The sequence below is a fragment of the Carassius auratus genome, unplaced genomic scaffold, assembly GCF_003368295.1.
Source record: "Carassius auratus strain Wakin unplaced genomic scaffold, ASM336829v1 scaf_tig00022246, whole genome shotgun sequence".
Lineage (NCBI taxonomy): Eukaryota > Metazoa > Chordata > Actinopteri > Cypriniformes > Cyprinidae > Carassius > Carassius auratus.
In genome coordinates this window covers 167,911-172,945 of record NW_020525172.1, presented here as the reverse complement: position 1 = coordinate 172,945, position 5,035 = coordinate 167,911, and the positions used below count along the sequence as shown (strand labels likewise).

The 5,035-nt window shown below is 37.4% G+C and overlaps 1 long non-coding RNA gene across 2 annotated transcripts; it reads right to left on the bottom strand.

The window, feature by feature from the left end:
• Positions 1–257: 257 nt before the first annotated feature.
• On the bottom strand, positions 258–2,357 carry LOC113077312 (uncharacterized). 2 transcript variants are annotated; one of them, XR_003281299.1, is made up of 3 exons: positions 2,164–2,357; positions 595–763; positions 258–315 (listed from the first exon to the last, which is right to left on the bottom strand). It is a non-coding gene; the product is annotated as an uncharacterized LOC113077312 (long non-coding RNA). The 2 variants fall into 2 exon arrangements; XR_003281300.1 differs by lacking the exon at positions 2,164–2,357 and adding an exon at positions 860–1,045.
• Positions 2,358–5,035: the final 2,678 nt, after the last annotated feature.

Sequence of the window (5,035 nt, the reverse complement as noted above, 5' to 3'; positions counted from 1 at the left end):
AATAATACTTTCAGAAACAAATAGGGGGAGGACAGATACAGTTAGTGACAGATACAGGGATGAGAGGTACAGTCAGAGAGAGACAGAGGGATGGGAGGTACAGTCAAAGGCAGATAGAGAACAATAAAAGGAAGACAATCTTGGTGTGCGTGTATCCTTACATTTCAGAAATTCCATTGGAATTTGCACAGAAGAGTGGCAACATGTGGGTTGACTGCCACACATTTTCTTCTGTATCACTTGTCCTGTTTTTATTTCGATGGCACTTTTCCCTTGGCTTTGGGTCCTCTCTCTGGATTTATGCCCACAAAGCACCTAAAGGGTCATGAAACAGACAATATGTAATTAAGAGCGGTTTTAGGACCTCCAAGAAAGTTGGAGATGTCCACTAATAATAAAAAAAAAACATATTTAACTCAATAGCTTGCTGGTGTTAAATAGGGAGACAAATATATTCTCTTCTCGAGTTAAGACACATTGTTTTAAAGGCATCAACAGAAATAACACTGATAACATAACATTATTAAAAGGAATGTTCTGATATAACTTATCTATAAAATGCTGGTTCTGAAGTTGTTAGAATTCAACCATTACCTTTGAATGAACTCCAAGGTACACACTGCTTCCTCCTGATACTCAAGATTAAACTAGTAATAAGCAGCAAACAGAGTGGCAAGGCCGGACAGGAAACTGGGCTGAGTGCCCTCACACACCACCTCGCCTTCAATACCCAGCATCCAGTGCCCACTTGTCAAAGTGTCTCCTAAAACAATCAATATCACAATAGTAATTAATACCTATACCATTTTTTTTTTATTTTTTTTTTTGTATTTCAGATTTTTACATTTACATTACATACTATATTTAGTAGGGGTGGGATAAAAATGTGATTCTTAAATGTATCGCAATGCATAAGCAGACGATTCTGAACTGATTCACAAATGTCAAAAATAAATTTTCTAAACGTTAATTAATGTAATGTTGACGGAAAGTAAAAGGCGGATCTCTGAAACGCGGAAGTCCATGCGCGGACAGTCTGTGACATGCACATATTTCTTTTACTGTCTATGGTGTGTATCCACTGGCGCAGAGCAAGCGTTTTGAGACCTATAACGTTACTTGAGCGTTTTCAGTCCATTTAATGGAAGTTGAGCTTCCATAGTTGCATATGGTTTGTGGTGGATCGATTATGCAGCAAAATGCCTCCTAATGTGAAACAGACTGCAAGCACTCTGTTTTTTTTCTTCCTGAACCTTCTGGTTGTTCGTTCATTTGAAATGACTCGAAAAAAGATTCGTTCATTTTGCTGAACGAGACTCAAAAGTCCGATTCGGTAAAATGATCCGAACTTCCCATCACTACAACTGATGATAAGATTCAAGTCATAGACGCAACAAAACAACTCGTTTGTTTATTGGTCAGTGTCGCGCATGATCAGTTCATTTGTTCAAGTGTCACCGCACTGATAAGGAGCATTTGTGCACCCTGTGCCAAAATACACACAAGATTTGCCGGCCGACATAAATATAGACACATATATATAAATAGCATATTTAATAATTTCAAGGAAAACGTATTTGGTCGCCCTAAGGTAATAAATTAGGCTAACTATACAAAGCAGACTTTATATCAAACAGATTTGTTAAAGTTTTCACATTAACGTTACCTGAAGTTAGCAAATGCTCAAAAAAAATCTACATCTCACTGGTTACGTTAACCTCTTAGAAAAGCACAACTGAGAATTTATATGACACACACATCCTCCGTGAGCGACCCTGACTGACCGCGAGGCTTTAGAAACGCGTTTTATTTCGGCGCCCGTGTTAACAGATGACTGCATGTGCAAAGTTGTTTTACATCATAAAATAATCACGACGAAGTGTGCTGATAAACACTAAGTTACAGTGAATATAAACTATTAGCACTGAAACATGTCATTCATAACGAAGGATTCCAGAGATTTTCTGTCCATGGCTGCTATAGCGCCGGGGGATGTGTGAAATCCTACCGCGACCGCGCTACTGAAACCCCGCGCAATTCTGCCTCGCGCCCCGCGGACGGATGATGCTTGAATCTGGGGTTACCAATATAATCCGCGAATGTAGATGCATTCATATACTATAAACTACCAAACAAGAAATATAAAAAACTGAAGTCACTTACCACAGTTGTGAATCACTCCTCGTCTTTAACGTTAATCTCCTCGACCGTTGACGATGCGGCTCCGAAGATTTGAAATTTACAGCAAAATTCTGTAAATTTGAGTCAGACCTACACGTGACCCCAGAATGCATTGCAGTTTACAGCAATATGCTGTATTATTAAAAAACAGTCCGCGGCTGTAAAATAATGCTGTAATTTTTACAGCAATTCATTACAGTGTTTATTTACCAATAAATTTAGATTGACTATTCCAGTATATTGGTGCATATTTAACAGAAACGTTTTTTTTTTTTAAACCCATCAATGTTAAATGATAAAAATCAAGAATGTTTTCAATAATTACAAATAGTTAAAGTCTTTATACATATAAATCTTGTTCTTATAAAGACTAAATAGCATATTGAGAGTGTTTCCGTGTGCATTAGGTGTGTCAAACTCTGTTGTGGGAGGATTCATAAAGCAGATGAACAGACTGAGTGTTTTCAGCAGATGGTCTCGATCAGACACTGAACTACTGAAGAAAATGTTTCACATGGTTTTTTTGCTCTGCTTGTCCCGGTGGTGTCTGACTGGTAAGTTCAAAAAACTATTCAGTTTCTTTCAGTTTCAGGTTAATAAACCTGCTGCTTTTGTTCAGATACTGAAGTTAGAGGATTTGCATTTGCTGTTCATCCCAGATTAATCAAGTAAAACAGATAATAATATGACAGCTACCCTGGATTCAGGTCTGTCTCTCACCGAGTCCAGAATTACTTTCAATCATTTCACTCAGGTGCAAGATACATGTGAAGTTACAGGCAATTAATACCTTAAAGTCTGAATTATCAGCTTGCACAACAATCTGTAACTTGTTGTCATTGATTCCTTTAGCATTTCTGTTCCCATTTCTTGAGATATTCCTCAGTACACATTTAGAAACAAGAACTCACTTCAGGCTCTGTAAACCAACAAAAGTCTTTAAATATGAAATCTCTACCAGTTTGTTCATCAGGTATGTCTCATAAGTCGTTGTCAGCAACGGAGGGAGACTCTGTTACATTACACACTGATCTTACTGAAATACATGAAGACGACGACATTCTGTGGAAACTTGTAAACGAAGACTCTCTCATAGCTCAAATCAATAGAGGGGACCAAATCTTCTCCACATTTAATGGTCCTGACGGGAGATTCAGAAACAGACTGAAGCTGGACTATCAAACTGGATCTCTGACCATCACAAGCATCTCAATTGAACACTCTGGAGATTTTAAACTAGATATAAGTGGAGATGTGTCGTCATCAAAAACATTCAGTGTTTTTGTCTATGGTGAGTAGATATTCTTGTTTTATTAAAGGAATATTTTGATTCAACACAACTTAAGCTTATTTGGCAGCATTTGTGGCATTATTTTGATTACTAAATACCTGAGACATCAGTGTTTTCTTATGGAAAGGCACTTACAATGGCAGTGAACAGAGTCAACTTTTTAAGTTAACCATTTAAAAGCTGACACTGTGAAGTTTATACATAGTCCGCTTGCTAAGTTGTAACACAAGGAATTCTGTTTCCAAGTCCAAATTTTCACTTTGTTCACTTTTATTTTTTGCATTTGGTGTAACTGCCAGCTCAGAAAAGCTGAAAAGAAATCACACAGTTACTTTGTTATGCGGTGTCTGTGTCTGAAAGTCATTCAGTGAGCTGCTTCAATCTGCACCCATTTGTTTTTCACGTAGATAGCTAGCTATTTGAATAAGACTAGCTCACGCACATATAGGGATATATTCACTCGTCTTGTGTTGATATGCACCATGGAAGAGATGTGGGGCAAGCAGTAGCTCATTATCATTTAAAGAGATATGTACCGAATGCGTCGCTGTGAACAGATCTGTTTTTGATCAAGTAAAAAGTGTGTTGTTTTATATGAACATTGAGGAATTTTAACCAAACTATGTTACAGACATTTCATGAACTCCCTGAAGAATCATACCAACTTGTGGAAAATGGGCATCCAATGTCCCTTTTAAATAAATTTTACTGTATTTTAATACTTTAAGGTCAACTTAACACAGAAAAGGTTAGTTAAGTGATTTATCAGACTTAAATCATAATAGCATGCACATTGTTTAAGTATTGCACCTGCATTATTAAAACTTTGAGCATTTTAGATGTGCGGATGGGATACATTTACAGCCAGTGTAAGTGCACAACACTCAATTTTGTTTGTCTGCTGAAAATAAATATTTGTGTTTTTAAGAAGCAGTAGACCTCAGATGCTTTAGATTGAGCTGTACTGAACTCTGAATGTTCCTTTAGCTATTTGCTGACTGGCAGACAGAAATCAGCTTGGAGAAAATCAACAGCAGTACAGAGAATGAAAGGACAATGCCGAAAAGCTGAGCGGATGTGGCTTAAGACAAAATTTGAAGTTCACTATAGCATCTATAAAGACAGCCTTCATGCTTTCAATGTGGAACCAGCCACAGCTAGACAGACTTACTTCTCAAACCTTATAAACAGTAACTTAAACAACACTAGTACTCTTCTTGCCACTGTTGAGAAACCAGATTTCCAGGCAGATTTCCAGTCAAATGCTCTCTGACAGCAAAAGCAATGAGTTTGCTTCCTCATCAATATCAGGAAGGCGATTAGCACATCCCCAATTATGCAGAGGTCAGCTGGATTTGGCTACAATATCAAAAAGAAGATACTATGTCTATTTTTGAAGCAACTGATAGCAAATTTTTGGAAAAAATAGTGCAGCAACTAAAATCATCAACCTGCTATCTTGACACACTTCTCACATCTTTTTTAAAAAGTGTGCTAAACTCTTTAGAAGCAGATCTCTTAGAAGTGGTGAATGCCTCACTTCTTTCTGGGACTTTTTCAGAC